Source organism: Pteropus medius, unplaced genomic scaffold (assembly GCF_902729225.1).
Source record: "Pteropus medius unplaced genomic scaffold, Ma_sr-lr_union100, whole genome shotgun sequence".
NCBI classification, from domain to species: Eukaryota; Metazoa; Chordata; class Mammalia; order Chiroptera; family Pteropodidae; genus Pteropus; species Pteropus medius.
Window position 1 is genome coordinate 26,012,793 of NW_024352787.1, and position 20,335 is coordinate 26,033,127.

A 20,335-nucleotide genomic window follows, 5' to 3' on the forward strand; every position below is an offset into this window, starting at 1 on the left:
TTTTTTAAAAGGAAATTATAGATCCATTACACACTTACAAACATGTATTTTAAAATCTTAAGCAAAACACCATCAAATTTAATTTAACAGTGAAAAAATATATGTAATAATAGTTACTGGCAAGGTAGGGTTTATCTTATTAATAATAAATAAATCTATTAATGCAATATGCCGCATTATGGGATTAAAAGAGGAAAAGAGCATATGATCATTTCAGTAGCTAGGAAAAGCACATGATAAAATCCTATACTCAGTTGTACTAAAAAATAAAAATAAAAATAGCAATCTAGCAATAGAATATAATGTCCTTAATATAATAAAGGATATTTATTTGAGACTTACTCAAATATTACATTTAAGGGTAAAATTTTAGAAGTAATTCAATTAAACTCAGAGGGATAGTGTCCTCTAACACTGCTTCTTTTCAGTATTATATTAAAGTTCCTAGCCTATGAAAGAAGGCAAATAAAAATAAATAAATAAATAAATAAATAAAAGACATCGATGAAAAGAGAAAGTATATTTGGAGAAAATATGAGTGTCTACATAGAAGATCCAAAAGAATCTATATACAAACTTGTAATTAGTAAGATTGCTGTATACAAGATTGACATATAAAAATTAAGAACATTCCTACGTACCACTAATAACTAGGATATATTTTTTAAAAATTTTCAGGTGAGGCAACCCTTGGTTGACCTCACAGATTGCAAAGACCTTGTCAGCTTACAATTTCTTATTTTTTATTTTTTTATGCCTACAGCACCTGGTTTTCCTAGGTGGTCTCCCATCCAAGTACTAACCAGGCCCGACCCTGCTTAGCTTCCAAGATCAGAAGGGATCGGACTTGTTCAGGGTGGCATGGCCGTAGACTGGTATATTTAAATTTAAATTCCATTTACCATAGCAAAAAAATTTTTTAAAGAAATAAAAAACTACAAGGGGCCTAAAATAAAACCAGCAAAATTTGTGCAACACTTACATGATGCAAATTACAAAACATTATTTAAAAAGTCAAAAGAATTTCTAGGTAAAAAAAGAATAGATGCCACTTTCATGGACAGGGAGATTCAATATCATAAATTCTACCCAAATTTATCTGTACATTAAATAGAATGTCAAAAGAATCTAAAAGCCTCTTTTGGAAACTTGACAAACTGCTTCTAAATATATATACACAAGAGCAAAAGGCCAAGAATAGCCCTAGACAGATTAGATAGAAAGATATATTACATAACCAAGATAGTGTTATATAAGTACAAGGATAGAAAAGTAGACTAACAAAATAGAATAGTCCAAAAGCATGTACAAATCAATAAAGAAAGAGTGGCCTCTTTAATAAATGGTGTAAGGTTATGCATGTGGAAAAAATAAAATAAGATCTCTACTTTACATTACACAAAAGATCAATTCCAAGTGAACTAAAGACTTAAATGTGAAAAGCAAAACTGTTTAAAGTTTTCAGGAAAATATTCTTTATAATCGAGATAGAGAAGATTCCTTAGAAAGGACACAAAAAACTTGAATCATAAAGAAAAAAACCGATAAATTCAATCATACTAAAATTATGAATTTCTATCAATAAAAGATACTATTTAAATTGTTAAAAGACAATCCATAGACTGAGAAGATATTTGCTACCATATAAAAAAATTATAATTTTGATTAAATCAGAACAGGTTAAAAAAAAAAACTTATACAAATCAAGAAGAAAAAGATATATAACAAAAGAAAGAAGAAAACAAAACAAAGAATATGAAGAGGCAAGTAACACAAGGGAAAAACCTAAATGACCAACAAACATGTCGATTAACCTCAGTGGTGATCAGAGAAATTGTAAAATAAAACAAGATACCATTTTACATTCAGCAGCTAAGCCAAAGTTAAAGTCTGATAATACCAATTGTTGATGAAGATGTAGAGAAATGGAATTCTCATATATTGTTGGTAGAATGTCAGTTGGTATAAGCCGTTGGAGAGCAAAGTGAAGATTCTCATACTCTTTGCCCCATCTATTCCATTAGTATTCTAGATATACACCCTAGAGAGAAATCTCAGCACCTGTGCTCCAGGATACATTTACAGGAATGTTCGTTGCAACATTATTTAAAACAGAAAAAAAAAGTAACATTAACAAAGCAAATGTGCCCCTGCAGGAGAATGGATAAACGTTAAGATATAACATATAATGGGTATGATGTAGCAGTTAAAATGAATGAACAAGAGCTACATATATCATTGTTATACACATAGTGTCAACTTGTATATATCTCAAAAAATCATCAAAGGTGAGTAAAAAAGTTGCAGAAGAATACACAGAGTGTGATCCCACTTATAGAAAATATTTTATGGTTTAATTTTTTAAGCCTAGTTTATTGAGATATAATTTGCACACAGTATAATTTACTCTTCTTAGTGTACAGTACTTAGATGTAGCAAATGCATAGAGTTGTGTGGTCACCATCACGATTAAGATATAGAACAATTCCCTCGCCCCCTCAAAATTCCCTGGTGCTTCTTTGAAGGCACCAAATCTTTTCCTCCACACCCAAGTCCTGTAATAATACAGTATGCAACCTTTTGAGTCTGGCTTCATCCACTTAGCATAATGCATTTGAGACTCATCCATGTCATTGAGTGTATCCACAGTTTTCATAAATTGATGAACAGTATTCCATTGTATGAATGTACAAATTAATTTATCCATTTACTAGATACAGTGTACTTGGGTTTTTCCAGTTTAGGACAATATGAATAAACCTGCTGTAATCATTTATGAAATGTTTTTTGTGTGACTGTAAATTTTCATTTCTCCTGGGTGTGGGATTACTAAGTCATATGGTAACTGTATGTTTACTTTTTGTGAGAAGCCACCAAATAATTTTTAAATTTTTTCTGTACAATTTTGTATGGAAGTTCTAGTTGCTCTGCATCCTCACCAGCACTTAATGTTGTCGATTTGTTTGTTTACTTCTTTGTTTGTTTTTTAAGTTATTGTAATGGGTGTCTAAAGGTATCTCATTGTGGTTTTAATTTGCATTTCTCTAACAGTGAATGATGATAAGCACCCTGTCATGTACTTATGTGCCATCCATATATCTTCTTAGATGCAGGTTTTGTTCAAATCTTTTGACCATTTCTAATTGAGTTATTTGTTTTCTTATTATTGAGTTTTGAGGATTCTGTATATTCTGGATACAAGTCCTGTATCACATATGTTTTGCAAATATTTTCTCCCAGTCTGTGGCTTGTCTTCCCATTTTCATGAGTGTCTTTTGAAAATCTGATATTTTGAATTTTGATTAAATCTAATTTAGCATATTTTTCTTTTATAGCTCATGGCTATAACAGCTGTACTTAAGAAAATTTGTTTACCTTAAGGTCACAAAGATTTTCTCCTATTTTTTCTTCTGGAAGTATTTTAACTTCAGGCTTTGCATTTAGTGTCTATGATCCATTTTGAGTTAATTTTTGTGTAAGTTGTGAGGTATAGGTGGCCAATGTTCTTTTTTAAAATTATTTTCTTTTTTTATATATGAATGTCCAGTTCTTCTAGCACCATTTGTTTAATTGACTACCGTCTCTCTCCATTGAATTACCTTCATACTTCTGTCAAACATTAACGGCTGCATATGTGTGAGTCTATTTCTAGTTTATAAAGTTCCAAAACATGAAAAATAAGATAAGTCTTTACCTATTAGGGAGAAGGAAGGAGGAATTTAGATAGATGAAATTATGTTATTTTAAAAAATATTTTAGCCATTCTAGTGGATGTGTGGTTGTCAGCAGTAAGGTTCTCAGGAAACAGACTCAGAGATGGAGTTTAGCATGCTGAATGTTTATTTAGAAGTGCTCTTGAGACCAACATCTGTGGTCAGGAAGGAAGCAGAAGCAAGCAAAAGTAGAAGGTGTGCCTCTTATGGTCTGGCCCCAGAGGGAGCACTAGAGCTGGAATGGCCCTTCACAGTTGTCATAGGTGGACCCAGGCCAGGCACACACAGCAGCTGAACTGGGCCTGCACCAGAGCCCCTCCCAAGAGGCTCCAGTATCAACACACCCAGTTGCCGCTTCAGACCACTCAATTAACTCCACAAATGACACCCAAAGGGTAGACTCAGCAGACACCAGAGCCCCACATAAGCAAATTCTGCTCCGTGGGGTCAGTATCAGCTCATCAGCTATAGTCATGGCCAGTCCTCACAGCCAGTCAGCCTGAGGGTCAATCCCATGCACTGATGTGCCAACAACAATCAAGGTTCAACTACAACAGGAGGGCACACACAACCCAAACAAGGGACAACCCTGAAAGCATCTGGCTCAGAGGACCAAGGAGACTGTGCCAAGAGGCATCACAGGGTATCTACTACACAAGGTCACTCTGACAAGACTGGGAGATGTAGCAAATCTACCTAAGACATAGAAATAAGCACAGGCAGGAAGTCAAAATGAGAAGACAAAGAAACATGTCCCACATGAAAAAAAAAACAGGACAAAACTTCAGAAAAAGAACTAAACAAAATGGAGGCAAGCAATCTACTAGATATAGAGTTCAAAACACTGGCTATAAAGATGCTCAATTATCTTAGGAGAAGAAGAGATGAATTCAGTGAGAATTTACATAAAGAAATAAAAACCATTTTTAAAAAGTCAGAAATGAACACAATAACTGAAATGAAGAATACATTAGATGGACTCAATAGGAGAGTAGATGAAGCAGAGGATTAAATCAGTGATTTGGAATACAAGGTAGTAGAAACAAACAGTTGGAACAGCAAAAAGAAAAAGAATTATTTAAAAATAAGGATAAAAGTTATTACAACAAGTGTAACAACATTGTAGCAGGAGAAGAGAGAGCACAAGGAACTGAAAACCTATTTGAAGAAATAATGACTGAAAACTACCCTAACATTGTGCAGAAAATAGACATACAAGTCCAGGAAGACTGAGTCCTAAACAAGATGAACCCAAGATGCCCACACCAAGACACATCAAAATTAAAATGCCAAAGGTTAAACACAAAAAGAGAATCTTAAGAGTAGCAGGAAAAAGCAGTTAGTTACCTACAAGGGAGCTCCTGTAGACTGTCAGCTGATTTATCAACAGAAACTTTGTAGGCCATAAAGGCACAAAATACTCAAAAGTAGAGAAAAGCAAAGACCTACAACCAAGATTACTCTACTCATCAAGGCTATCATTTAGAATCAAAGTAGAGATAAAGAGCTTCTCAGACAAGAAAAGCTAAAGGAGTTGATCACCACCAAACCAGTATTACAAGAAATGTTAGATTTCTTTAAGAAGAAGAAAAAATAAATAAATCCAAAATGTGAACAAGAAAATATTACAAAAAAAAAAAAGCTTACATTGACAAAGACAAACACATAATAAAAGCAATAAATTAAGCACTAGAAAGCTAATACAAAGGTTAAAAGACAAAACTAGGAAGATCAAGTGTAATTACAATAGTAAATTAAGGGATACACACACATGTGCACACACACACAAGAAGTAAAAAATAATGACAAAAACATAACACGGAAGGGGTGAGTAAAATGGTAGTGATTTTAGAATGTATTAGAACTTAAGCAACTGTCCAACTTAAATAAGACTGCTATAAACAACATGGAATATATGAAGCACATGGTAACCACAAACCAAATATCTGCAAGAGATGTATGAAAAATAAAGAGAATAGAATCTAAACACAACACTACAGAAAGTAATCAACATCCAAGAGAAGAAAGCAGGAGAATAATAAAGGAATAGAGAACTACAAAAACAATCAAAAAACAATTAATAAAATGACAATACGTACATACCTATCAATAATCACTTTAAAGGTAAATGGATTAAATGTTTCAGTCAAAAGACAGGATGGCTGAATGGATAAGAAAACAAGACCCCATACATATGCTGCCTACAAGAGATCTACTTCAGAACAAAAGACATACACAGACTGAAAGTAAAGAGATGGAAAAGATATTTCATGCAAATGGAAACAAAAATAAAGCTAGAGTAGCAATACTTACATCTGACAAAATAGACTTTGAAACAAGAGACAAGGAAGGACATTTCCTAATGATAAAGGGATCATTTGTGCACCCAATATAACATACTTTGAGTATGTTGTGCCATTTCTTTATGGCACAAATATAAAAACAAATACTGATAGACATAAATACAGTAATACAGTAATAGTAGGAAACATTAGCACCCCATCGACATCAATGGGTCAGTCATCCAGATAGAAAATCAACAAGTAAAGAGTGGCCTTAAATGACACATTAGACCAGATAGATTTCATTGATATTTTTAGAATATTTCATGCCAAAACATCAGAGTATACATTGTTTTCAAGTACACGTGGAACATTTTCCAGAACAGACTACATGTTAGTCCATAAAACAAGTCTTAATAAACTTGAAAAGATTGAAAACATATCAATTACAAAAAGAAAACTGAAAAATACACAAACACATGGAGGTAAAATAATATGCTACTAAACAATGAATGGATTAATAATGAGATCAAGGAAGAAATCAAAAGATATCTTGAGACAAATGAAAATGAAAACATAAGACCCAAAATATATGAGACACAGGGAAAGCAGTTCTAAGAGAGAAATTCTCAGCTATATAGGCCTACCTCAAGAAAAAAAAATCAAATAAACAATCTAAACTTACACCTGAAGGAATTGGAAAAAGAACAACAATTAAAGCCCAAAGTGAGCAGAAGAAAGAAAATAATAAAGATCAGAGCAGAAATAAACAAAATAGAGTCTAAAATATATATATAAAAGATCAAAGTATTGGTTTTTTGATCAACAAAGAGTTTGTTCTTTGAAAAGATAAACAAAATTGTAAAACCTTTACCCAGACTCAAGAAAAAAAGAGAGGATGCAGATAAATAAAATCAGAGTAAAAGAGAAGTAACAACTGACCCCACAGAAATACAAAGAATTAAAACAAAATACTGTGAACAATTATATGCCAATAAAATAGACAACCTGGAAGAATAGGTAAATTTCAAGAAATGTATAATCTTCCAAGACTGAATCAAGAAGAAACAGAAATCTGAATAGACTGATAACTACTAATGAAATTGAATCAGTAATTAAACAACAACAACAACTTCCAACAAACAAAAGTCCCAGACCAGATGGCTTTACAGGTAAATCTTGCCAAACATTCAAAGAAGAATTAACAACTATTCTTCTCAAACTTTTCAAAAAAATTGAAGAGGAGGGAAGGCTCCCAAGCTATTTTATAAGATCAGCATTACTCTGATACCAAAATCCAACAAAGACATTTAAAAAAAAAGAAAGAAAATTATAGGCTGATATCCCTAATGAACATAGATGCAAAAATCCTTAACAAAATAATAGCAAACTGAATTCAGCAATCCATTAAAAAGATCATATACCATGATCAAGTTGAATTTATTCCTGGGATTCAAGGTTAGATCAGTATCTACAAATCAATTAACATGATACACCACCTAAACAAAATGAAAGATAAAAATCATATGATTATATTAATAGATGCAGAAAAGGCATTTGACAAAATTCAGCATCTGTTAATGACAAAAACTCTCAGCAAAATGGAAATGGAGAGAACATGTCTCTACATAATGAAGGCCATATATGACAAACCTACAGCTAACAACATACTCAACAATGAAGAGTTAAAACCATTTCCTTAAGATCAGGAATAAGACAAGGATGTCCATCTTCACCACATCTTTTCAATATAGTATTAGAAATTCTAGCCACAGCCATCAGACAAGAAAAAGAAATAAAAGTCATCCAAATTGGAAAGAAAAAAGTAAAACTGTCATTATTTGCAGATGACATGATACGATATAGAAATAACTCTAAAGAGTCCACCAAAAACTGTTAAAACTGATAAATGAATTCAGTAAAGTAACAGAATACAAAATAATATTCAGAAATCAGTTACATTTTTATACACCGATAATGAACTATCAGGAAGAGAAATCAAGAAAACAATCTCATTTACAGCTACATCAAAAAATAAAATACTTAGAAATAAATTTAACCAATGAGATAAAAGACTTGTACTCAGAAAGCTATAAGAAAGAAACTGAAGATGATACAAATAAATAAAAATATATACTATGCTCTTAGATAAGAAGAATCAACATTATTAAAATGTCCATACTACCCAAAGCAATCTACAGATTCAATGCAATCCTTAACAAAATACAAATGGCATTTTTCACAGAACTAGAACAAATAATCTTACATTTATATGGAACCACAATAGACCCCCAAGAGCTAAAGCAATCTTGAGAAAGAACAAAATTAGAGGTATCACACAACCTGATATCAAACTATACTACAAGGCTATAGTAATCAAAACAGCATGGCACTAGCGTAAAAATAAACACATAGATCAACAGAATAGAACAGAATAGAGAGTCCAGAAATAAACCCATGCCTATACGGCCAATTAGCTATGACAAAGGAGGCAAGAATGTACAATGTAATAAAGACAGTCTATTCAATAAGTGATTTGGGGAAAATTGGACAGATACATGCAAAATAATGAAACTAGACCACTTTCTTACACCATATACAAGAATAAACTCAAATTGAAATAAAGACTTAATGGATTAAGACCCAAAACCATAGAACTCCTAGAAGAAAACATAAGCAGTAAATTCTTTGACACCATTCTTAGTAATATTTTTTGGATATGTCTCCTCAGGCCAGGGAAACAAACAAAAAAAATAAGCAAATGGAACTACATCAAAAAAAAGAAGTTTTGCACAGCAAAAGAAACCATCAACATAACAAAAAAAGACAACCTGATGAATGGGAGAAGATACTCATCAATGATACAACCGATAAAGGGTTACTATCCAAAATATATAAAGAATTCACACAACTTGAAACCCAAAAAAAAAGAACAAACAAACAAATAATCCAATTAAAAAATGAGTAGAGGACCTGAACAGACATTTCTCCAACGAGGACATAAAGATGGCCAATAGACATGAAAACGTTTCTAATCAGCAGAGAAATGCAAATTAAAATCACAATGAGATATCACCTCATACTTGTCAGAATGGCTATCATCAATAAATCAACAAAGAAACAAAGAACAAGAGTCGGTGAGGATGTGGAGAAAAGGTACTCTTCATGCTCTGATGGTGGGATTGTAAATTTGTGTGGCCATTATGAAAAAAAGTATGGAAGTTTCTCAAAAAATTAAAAATAGAGTTGCCATATGACCCAGCAATCTCACTTCTGGATATTTATCTGAAGATCCAAAACACTAATTTGAAAAGATTATTCATCCTTATGTTCACTAAGCATTATTTACAAGGAACTTTAGTAGTCATCGATAGACAAATGGATAAAGAGGATGTGGTACATATATGCAATGGATCATTACTTGGCCGTAACAATGAAATCTTACCATTACGACAATATGGGTGGACCTAGAGAGTATTGTGCTAAGTGAAATAAGTCAAAAGACAAATACCACATGATTTCACTTACATGTGGAATCTAAAAAACAAAACAAACAGGTGAACAAAACAGAAACAATCTCATAGACACAGAGAACAAACTGATAGTTGCCATATGAGAGAGGGGTTGGGGGGCTGGGTGGAAATGTAGAGGGATTAAGGCGTACAAATTGGCAGGTACAAAACAGTCACGAGGATGTAAAGTACAGCATAGGGAATATAGCCAATAATATTATATTAATTATATATGGTGTCAGGTGGTACTAGACTTATCAGGGGTAGCACCTCAGAAATTATATAAATGTCTAACCACTATGCCATACACCTGAAACTAATATAACATTGAATGTCAAATGTAATTGGGAAAATTTTTTTTAATTTAAAAAAAAAATTGGCTGGTGGGGCAACAAATTTATAGAAGGTGGTCTGAGCAATGCGCCTTTGCAATAAATCACAGTAGGGGTATGCTTCGAGTTTTAATTTGCATCTCCTCTTTAGTAAAGAGGTTGAGTACCTTTTCATATATGCTTATTGGCCATTTGAATGTATATCCTTTTTTTGAGAGGAATCCAAAAAGGGTAATAAGAGTGTCATGGGACTTTACTGAGACACAAGTCAAGCCCCACCCCGGAGCTTCAGCCTCTACACATAGCACAGGAGCAGCCCCCAGAGGAGTGGAAAGCCAGACAAACCTGGGTCCAAATCCCAGTCTTCCATTTCTTAGCTGTATGCCCTGGGGAGTAATTCAACTTCTCTGAACTTCAGTTTCCCCCTCATGAAATGACTGGGATTGTGATTAGAGGGTGGAGGAGAAGAAGGAAGGAAGATGTCTAATCTAAACTCTGGTAATCTGGGATTTAAGGATGTCCAGTCGATCCCAGTGAATTTACCCCCATGGGTCAGTTTGCAAGAGGGACCCAAGAGCTTCCCAGGAACAGACTTTTCTTGAGGGAAGAAAAATGTAAGGCCCAAGTGGATAAAACATGATCAATCCCTCAGGTTGATCCTGAGATCATCCCTGTGGATCCATATGTGAGTCCATGGAAAGAAAATGCAAGAGAAACCTGGAGGAATGTTGTTTCGGTGGTCTATTGCAATGAAACAAACCATGCCAAATTTAGCAGCTTCGAACAATGTTTATTTTACTCACGAATCCATCGTTTGCATAAGGCTCAGTGGGAACAACTCATCTTTGGTCCAGGCAGCATCGGCTGGTTTGGCTGAGACTGAACAATCTCTTTTTCAGAATGGCACACTCACGTGGCTGGCTGGCTGGTAAGTGCAATCTGTAGGCAGGGAACCTCAGACCCTCTCCATGTCTGGTATGGGCTTCCTCATGGCATGATGGCTAGGTTTCATGAGCAAGAAAACTAGTAATAGCTACATCACTTTTTATGACCCATTGTGTCACTTCTGCTTTAGTCAACAGTCTATCCAGATTCAAGGAGAGAGAGAGAAGTGTCAAAGTTACATTGCCTGAAGACCACGGGGGATGGGAGATATTTTTTGAAAGCACAATCTGCTGAAAGCCCTTTCCCTAAAATCTCTGCACAATTCTGAGAGCTGACATGGCACAGATAGCCAAATAGGGACAAGTAGGGAGAGGAAACTCCTTTTAGGGTGAAGGGGTCAGCTCAGAGGCCTGTGCTATGGCCTAGCCAGGCTTCATGCAGCCTTCCAAGGTGTAGGGGCTACAGCAAAGGAAGAAGACTCCAGCTATAGCACATTTGCCTTGAGCTCAGTATAAAGCCTGAAAGCAGTGTTCCAGCTTGGAAGTTGATCACAGAAGGAGGGAAAAAAACAATACCACATAGTGGAAGAATGTGAGCACAAGCAAGACACCCCCTGGGGCTCCTGGAAATAAACTGCAGATACTTCGAAAGGCATAGAAGTCCCATTATAGCAGGAAGGAAATAAGAGGAATACTTTTTGTTGCCACTGATATAACCTGATTTTTATCCCTAGAATGGAGAAAGGTAACTTACCAGAGAGAATGTATGTCAAGTGCCCATCACACAGCTTAGCATGTGATAGAATCTCAGCAATTGCTTTTCTGAACTTTCTGAAATGTTCCTCACCCATAATGAGCCTTGATTATCCTAGGCTTGAGGTTCTCTTGGGGATCCACCATCCAGTGGGTCCTGTGGCTGACTGCCAACAGATAATGCACATGCAGTTGATACAAAAGTCCCCAATCCTCTGCAGGACTGACATCTGTCACAGCATCATTAAGTGTCCAGGCCCCATTCAAAGGGCTAGTGAGCTCCCATCAGGGCCAGGGCCATAGGGAGGGACCAGAACAGGGTCAGGGCCCAAAGCCAAGCTGGACTAGGCAAGGGATTTTCCCAGAGAGGATGAAAGGATACTGTATTGGTGTCCTATGGCTGCTGTAACAATGACCACAAATTCGGTGGCTTAAAACAGCAGAAAGTTATTCTCTCACAGGTCTGAAGGGCAGAAGTCCAAAATTAGTATAGCTGGGCTTAAATCAAAGTGTCGTAGACAGAGTAAAGGGGGTCAAATATGTTGTGACAGAAATAAATCTAACTATGGGAGGTGAACACACAGTGTAAATATAGATATGCCTTACCATTAAAGTGTACAGCTGAAACTTATTGGATTTTGTTAACCAATGTCACCATAAAAATTAATTAGTAAATTAATTTTTAAAAAATCATAGTGTCATCAGGGCTGTGCTCCCTCTGGAAGCTCCAAAGGAGAATCCTGGTGGCTAGATTCTGATGGCCATTGGCATCCCTTGGCTTGTGATCATATCACTCCAATGTATGTCTCAGTGGTCGTATCACTTTTTCCTCCTCTGTCAAATCTCTCGCTGCCTCTCTTTTGTGTGATACTGTGATTACACTGGGCCCACCTGGATAATCCAGGCTATTCTTCCCATCTCAAGAGTCTTAATCACATCTGCAAAGACCCTTTTTTCCATATAAGGCAACATTTACAGGTTCCAGGGTTTAGGAGTTAAGATATCTTTGGCGGGGGGTGCATTATAAGCCATCAAGGCATAGACACAGGGGTTTGAATGATGATCAGGAGGGAGGCCAAGGTGATGATCAGAGCAGGAAGAGCAGCGTGGAGAGCTATGTGTAGAGATTAAGAGGAGGAAGAGATGTCAACAGAAGCCAAACAGGTGTCAGGAACCAAGGAGACAAGAGCAGGTCAGGAAACTAGCCTGAGATGGGGCCAACAGTGTGAGTCGTGGGTGAGAGGACACTATACCTGGTCCCTCCAGACTGGAGCAGAAAGCAGAGGGCAAATGCCACAATCCTACCATAAGAGGAGTATGGGGTTGAGCAGGAGAAGGCCACTGGAAGAGTGGGGGAAGTCTGGGCAAGCCATTCACCATACTGACCTTTGGACAAATTAAAAAACATATCCTTTTCTCAGGATGCTTTACTTCCATCTTTGGAAAGTTATCATAATATGCTGATTTTGTAAGAGAAAGAAACTTTATTGCTTTGTTGAGAGAGTGTTGTAATTAGCACAAAAATAATGGCACCACTTAGATGTACCCAGAGCCTACACCACCATATGTGTTGCACAATACATGTGTCCAATAGGGGATAAGAACCAGGGAGAGTGAGCTTAAAGAGCTCTCAGGTCCAAAAGGGAAACTGGTGGAGGCTTAGGCAAGGTCCAGAGTTGGGCTCTGATACTGTCTATGGCTAGGTTTTTACACCTATCCATCCATCATCTGTTTGCTTGAATGGGCAGTGCCCATTGAAATGGTAAGGATGAGGTGGGCAGATGAGCAGGAGATGAGGGCCTTGAAGGCTGTTTTATTTGGTGCTGATGGCGTGATTCCAGTGCAGAGTCATAGATGCGAATATTACCAGGACCAGCAGCAAGTACGATTTCCTCTGAGAACTTTGCATTTCAGGGTTCAATTCCACTACCCAATAAAGGACAACTACCATTTATTGATCATCTGCCACATGCCAAGCACTGCCCTCTTAGCCATGCTCTGCCATGTTATCCTCATTCTACAGATGACGAAACTGAGACTTCAAGAGAGTAAACAATTTGCTTGGGTACACACAGGAAGGAAGCCACAAGGTTGGGATTTACTCTAGGCTGCTGGTACTCCATGCCACCTCCCACCAGGAGACAGGAAGTTCCAGGTGAGAAGGCCATGACAGCTCTCCTGGTGCACCTGGCCTCCTGAGCCTGGGTCCAGTCTTCCATCTTCTTAGGCCTGGGGCATGAATGATGCCTGACCCGCTCACTCTGTTTGGAAGTTAAAGAGTAAATTAAAGGGTTTCATTATCTCATTGAGAGTGGAACAAAACACTTTGGAAAGGCTAGTGCATTAACTGCAATCGAGTTCTGAAAGGTTCTCCATCGCTGGAAGGAATGTCCCTGATAAATTGCTCTTTTCACCGAGATGTGGCTAATATCTCATGAGCAATCCCAGCAGTGTCCACTGCAGATGTTTCTGCATCTTCAGAAAGGATTTTAGAAAGACCAGATTGCTTCCCAAGAGAGTGAATCATCTTTATGACATCTAAAAAGTTGACCTAGGTACAGATCCCTCTCCTATGACCTGCTGAAAAGGAACTCTGAGGGTGGTTTGGGTCTGGGGTCACTCATCCCCAGTTGCCAGTCACCACAGGTGCACCATGAGTCACTCCGTAAGCTTTGAATGAGCATCATTGCAGGAAAGGCCACACGTCATTCCAGCTCTGCCCTCCCTGGACCCACAATCCAAACTAGGCTATGTGTCAGTTCCACAGGGTTCAGTTATGGTTTTCCTGTCCCAATGATTTAATAATCAACACCTCACCACCGTCCTGGGAGGCAGCCATCCAGAGTCTTGCATTTTAGTGATCATGAAACTGAAGCACAGTTTACCCAAAATCACACCTTCAGAACCTTGGGCCCTGACTCTTTCCAGAATTAGTTCCTAGGGTATTAAAGAGCTGCAGTAGGCTGACCTTAGGAACAGGCGAAAATAACAACAGCAACAATTCACATCCATCAGGCACTTCTCATTGGTCAAGCCTATAATCAGCACTAACACATACCACCCAAATCCTTGCAACCACCACAATTTACAGATGAAGAAACGGAGGCACAGGAGTGTAAATAGTAGGGGTGTGGAGGCCCCTCAGCCTCTGTCTTCCACTGTGTCAACCTTTTAGTTCTTAGAGGCTATACCTGCTGGTCTTCAGACACAGATTATGATACACACACGTAAAAAGAGAGAGAGAGAGAGAAACAGAGAGAGAGAGAGAGAGAGAGACAAAGACAGAGATAGAGACAGAGACAGAGACACAGAGAGACAGAGACAGACAGATAGACAAGACAATAAAAGGCTGAAAGGGTACAGGCTGAGTAGTAGGTATGAATGTGGAAGAGACAGGAAGAGGGTATGCAAGGAAATAATCCAAGATAGAGAGAGGGAGACGAGGGAAAGATTCAGTGGCCTCTTGTCCTGCCCTAGCCCTGCCCAGGGATGGCACAAGAAAAGAGAGGGGGCTCTTGCTCTTACACCTAATGTTCACTCACTGATTCAACCAACAGGCATTCCTTAAGTGCCTCTACATGCTCAGTCCTGGTGTAGACCCCTGGGAGACTCAAGAAAAGTTGTGTCCACAGGCTCTTCTTCTCCTAACCTCCCTTAGCCTCGGTCTCCCAATCTGTACTGTGGGCCTGTGGGCACATGAATCCCGCTCTCTCCAGAGGATCAGATGTAACAACACACATGGAGGCACCAAGGGAAAGGCCTGGACAGACCCATTTTCTTCCTCTCCTCCTTCAGTGAGGGGAACCACACAATCCAGGAAGGAGTAGAGAGTAGGAGCCACAGAGGGAGCCTGTCCTTAGGGGCCAGACTGACATGAATGGCACCATTATACCCATTTTACATACTTAACTTGCACAGAACAGAAGGGCATAGAGGCTAAATTCAGACCAGGCCTGGCTCTCTAACATGCAGAGTTGGTTGGTTGGTTGGTTGGTTGGTCAGTCGGTTGGTCGGTTGGTCGGTCGGTTTCCCACAACTCACACTGTCTACTGCAGTGGGGCCAAGTGATGCCTGGTGTCTCTGTCTAAGTGTGGATCTGGTCTCTGGGGGGCTCCTGGCAAGTCTGGACAGGGAAGGAAGACTGTCCCCAAGATCAGGATAGTGACTGGTGAGGATTAAACTGTGACTACTCACATCAATTCAGTCCATTGTGCTTTGGGTACCAGTAATCCTTTCCTGTAGGGGTATGGGGAAACATGCGGGTAGGGCATCTCTAGTAAGGAATCAGAGAAATCTCTTTCTAGAGCCCTGTGGAAAAGTGTGGAAAAGGGAGGTGGCTGAGGCCTAGGATCCCTCAGAAGAGACCAATAGAGCATCCTTTTCATCAGGCTCCTCTCTTATTCAAGAGCCCTCTGTGACTCCCCATGGCCATCACAGGTGTTTGTCAGACTCAGGGGAAGAGATTCTAGGTCAGCTCACCTGGGGACTAGATAAGGATCCAGAAAGAACGAGATGCCCCTAGGGCAAATAGAATTCCCCTGACCGTCTCCTCTCTCTTCTTTTTCCCACTCCCACCCTGTCTGAGCAGCCCATGCTGATAACGCCCACACTAGGCTTTAGCAGGCAAAGTGAGAAGTCCTGCCTGTCTCTGGGCATTGCTTTCTTGGGTCCAGACTCCAGACTTAAATGGAAAGGGGTTTCTAGAGTCCACATTTCCCCACCCCATCCCACCCCATCGTAGCAGGGTGATTGAGGCCTGGGGAGCCCGTAAAAAAAAGAGAGGCCCAGGCACCTGGAAGCAGGATAGGGCCTGGACCTGAGTATTTTTATCAAGTGCTCTTGTTTATTCTGACACCAACTAGAGTTTGAGAACCAGTGCTCTACAGCTATGCTGTCCAATGAAAAAAATAATACAAGCCATGTCATTTTGAATTTTAAAAATTAAAAAAAAGAACTTGATTTTAATAATATATTAATATCCAAAATATGAGCATTTCAACATGTAATCAAAATAAAAAATTGAGATATTAATGAGATATTTTCGTTCTTTTTTCCATACCAAGTCTTTGAAAGCCAGGGTATATTTGACATTTTTAGCTCATTGCCATTCAAATGCTTTATTTTCATCCACAATACTTGATCTATACTTAGGTTTCATAGATTTCCATAACTAAGTTGTTTCAATGTAGTGGGACCAACTCATCCCAGTTTACCCAGGTCCTGGTTTTAAAACCTCAGTTGTAGAACCAGGACAGTTAGTCACCCTATTCCAAACATACTTGAACAGTTTCTAATAACTGAATCAAATATCAGTTTTTAAATTTAATTAAAGTAAAATTAAAACTTAAGTTTTTCACATTTCAAGTGCTCAATGGCTATGTTTGGCTAAAAGGCTACCGTTTCGGATCTAGCATGCAGGAAGCCCCTTCCCTTTTACGTATGATTAGCCATGAAGGATCTGGTTTCTTAAGAGGACTATGGTCCTCTAATTAACTAGAGGAGTAATGAAAATAAGGCCACAACGTTGAACAACTATCCTGGCAACATGAGGAAGATGGAATGGGTGTTAGGAGGCCCCTGTAACCATTTGGGACAAGGGAGTTATGTTCTGACATGGGATCATGATGATCAAAATGGAGAGAGAAATGGATTATAGAGGTGTGCAATACGTAAAATCATTGAGACTTGATGATCGATTGATTAGATATGGGGGGAGAGGGCAGAAAGAAAGAGGTAGCAATAATTCCCTGGTCAACCTAGTATGATGCCCTGGTCAGCCTCCCCCAGCCACCACCACTACATTGATTCCAGGATATTCCAGTTATCTTTTGCTGCTTAGCAACCAGCCCAAAATGTAGTGGCTTAAAACTGTCAATGTTTTATTATTATTTCTCATGGTTCTAGAGGCCGACTAAGCTCAGCAGAGTGGTTTCTGTTCAGCACTCCCCTCATGTCTGTGACAAAGGCTTACTCACCACAAGCCTGCTGGTGATGCTGGCTGTCACTAGAACCTCAGCTGGGGCTGTTGGATGGAATACTGTTATGAACCAAATTGTGTCCACTGCCCCTTAAATTTGTATCTTGAAGCCTTAACCCCTGGTACCTAAGAAAGTGATTTAAAAAGATAATTGAGTTAAAATGAGAGCATTAGGAGGGGCCCTAATCCAATAGGACTGGTGTCCTTATTAAGAAGAGGAGATGAGGACACAGATATGCATAGAGGTTATGCATATACACGAAGAACATGTGAGACACAGGGAGTAGGTGGCCACCTACAAGCCTAGGAGAGAGACTTCAGGAGGAACCAACCCTGTCAACACCTTGATGTTGGACTTCTAGCCTCTGGAATTATGAGAAAATAAACTTCAATTGTTTAAGTCCCCCAGTTATGGTAGTTTGTAATGCAGCTCTAGCAAACTAATGCAAATGCCCACCTGTATTCTTTCCTGTGGCTCATGCTTCCTCACAGCATGGCAGCTGCGCTCCAAGATGAATGTCTCAAGAGGACCAGGTGGAAGCCATGTTACCTGTTATGACCTAGTTTCAGAAATCAGGTGGGGTCATTTCCTCTGCAGTCACAAGCCTACCCAGATTCAAGAGGGGGGAACATATTCCCATCTCCTAGTGGGATGATTATCAATATCATGTTGCAAGAAAAGCATGTAGAACAGATCTTGTCATGGCCATCTTGGAAAATACAATGTGTCAATACCAGGTTGGTAATTTGAGGGATTAAGAATGGTGTTGCTAACCAAGACAGGGATTATAGGAGGAAGTGGAGGTGATCCGATGTGAGCTAGATGATGAGATTTAACCAGGTTGGGTTGGCCAAACTTGTGAACATTTAGGTGAACACAGCTAACCACTAGGAAGTTAAATATGTGAATCAGGGCCTCAGAAATATGTTCTGAGCTAGAACTGTCGATTTGGGGGCCATCGACATATTAGAAGCCAGAGACTAGGTACACCCATTGAGTGAGAGAAGGTGAAGATAAAGGGAATGTATCAGGTATTTATTGCTGAATAATAACCCAATCCAAATGTTAGTGGCTAAAAACAATGATTTATTATTTTTGTTTATATAAACTGGCTGGGTAGTTACTCTTCCAGTTTCACCTGGCTCACTCATGTCACTGCACGTAGCTGGACAGTGAGCTGGAAGGTCTGAGATGGTCTGGCTTACATGTCTGGTAGTTGGTGCCAGCTGTCAGCAGCGGGCTGGGCTCAGCTGGAACAGCAGGAACATTTGGACCTCTGTCTCCAAGTGGTCTTTTATCTGGGCTTCTTTACAGTATGATGATCTCAGGGCAGCATTCTAAGTGGACAAGTCTCAATGCATAGGACTTAGCAAACACATTTGCTGATATCTCATTGGCTAAAGAAAGTCACATGGCCAAACCCAAAGTCAAAATGGGATGTCTTATCAGAAGGCATGATTCACTGGCAGCTATTACTATAAAATACACTACAGGAAAGATCATCAAGTGGGCCTCCACTCATTTTAGGGTTGAGCAGAGAAGAAACCAAAGATGAAAACCCAGAAGAACCAGAGAAAGACCAGAAGAGTGCAGGAATCAAGAAGGTAATGAATTCTACCAGGAAAGTGCCAAGCAAGCGCTTGCATGATCTTGAGTAAATGTCTCACCCTAATCTTGGGCTGAAACCATCATTTGGATTTGGTGACCCAGAGGCCAGTTTCTTTAACATCCCAACATTAATTTCAGTAATCAGTTTCATAAAAATTTTGAGCACCAAATACAACTCTATGAAAGCAATTCTGCAGGTCAAACCAAAAGGGCCCAAATTTGCAAACTTTACGATGGTCTGGCTTAATTAAATAGAAAGACCACAGAGTTTCCCAATGTTTTTGACCAAGACCCACAGTAAGAAATACCTTGATATTCAGATCCAGTATGCATGCACATATACACACACACATCCATACATGCACACATGTACACACATGGCCAAAATGAAAGTTTCCTGAAACAGAAAAAAAATAATAGTAACTTACCATTACTATGTGCAAAGCTCTGTGCCATTCTGGGTTTTTTTTTGTTTTGTTTTTTGTTTTTTTAATGCTAGTCATGCCCTGCTAAATTGATTTCACCATGAACTCACGGGTTATGCCGTACAGATTGAAAAATACTGACCTGGGCATCTAGAGTGGAAGGCAGAAAACTGGCCAATTCCTGCCTTTAGCCTTGTTTGTTTGGTTTCACCTGTTGGATGTTTAGTTAAAAATTGAATTTTATACCTCCAGGAAGGCCTCCTTTCTATTGTACCATTTCTGACTGTCTGATACCATTCTACTTCACACTTTTATGCTACTTGCCTGGCCCCTGAATTCTTTTTTGTTTGGGACTTCTAGATCTCTAGATTCTAAATTAATAGATGTGTGCATTTATGCATTCTATTAATATTGAATGCCTGTTTCGCACATGCCAGTCACATTGCAGGTACTGGGGATACAGCAGGGAACAGATGAAAAAATCATTGCCTTCGCAGAGTTGAGATTCTAGAAGAGGAAGGCAGACAAGTTTCTAAAAAGTAAATATATTCTTTATTAGAGGATAATAAATCCTTTAATGTAATAAAAGAAGAGGATCAGCATGCTCTAAGAGCTACCAGATTGCAACCTTCACACCCTTTTGTGGAAATGAGGGAGCCTATTATGTTCCCACCTAACAGAGAAAGACTGAGAGTATGAAGGAGCACAGGCAGAATTTCCCTCAAAAAGAGAGTTCCCAACTTGCCCCAGCAGGTAGACCTGACCCATCATATCCTCAAATTAATATGCCAAAGTAACTTTAACCTGGAAATTTTCAAAACCAGTCAGCCAATCGTGGGATATGGTTA

General features: G+C 38.6%; 1 non-coding gene across 1 annotated transcript; it reads right to left on the bottom strand.

Annotated features, from left to right (window-relative positions):
- Nucleotides 1-754: 754 nt before the first annotated feature.
- LOC120591895 (5S ribosomal RNA) lies at nucleotides 755-873 on the bottom strand. The gene has a single exon (XR_005650017.1). It is a non-coding gene; the product is annotated as a 5S ribosomal RNA (ribosomal RNA).
- Nucleotides 874-20,335: the final 19,462 nt, after the last annotated feature.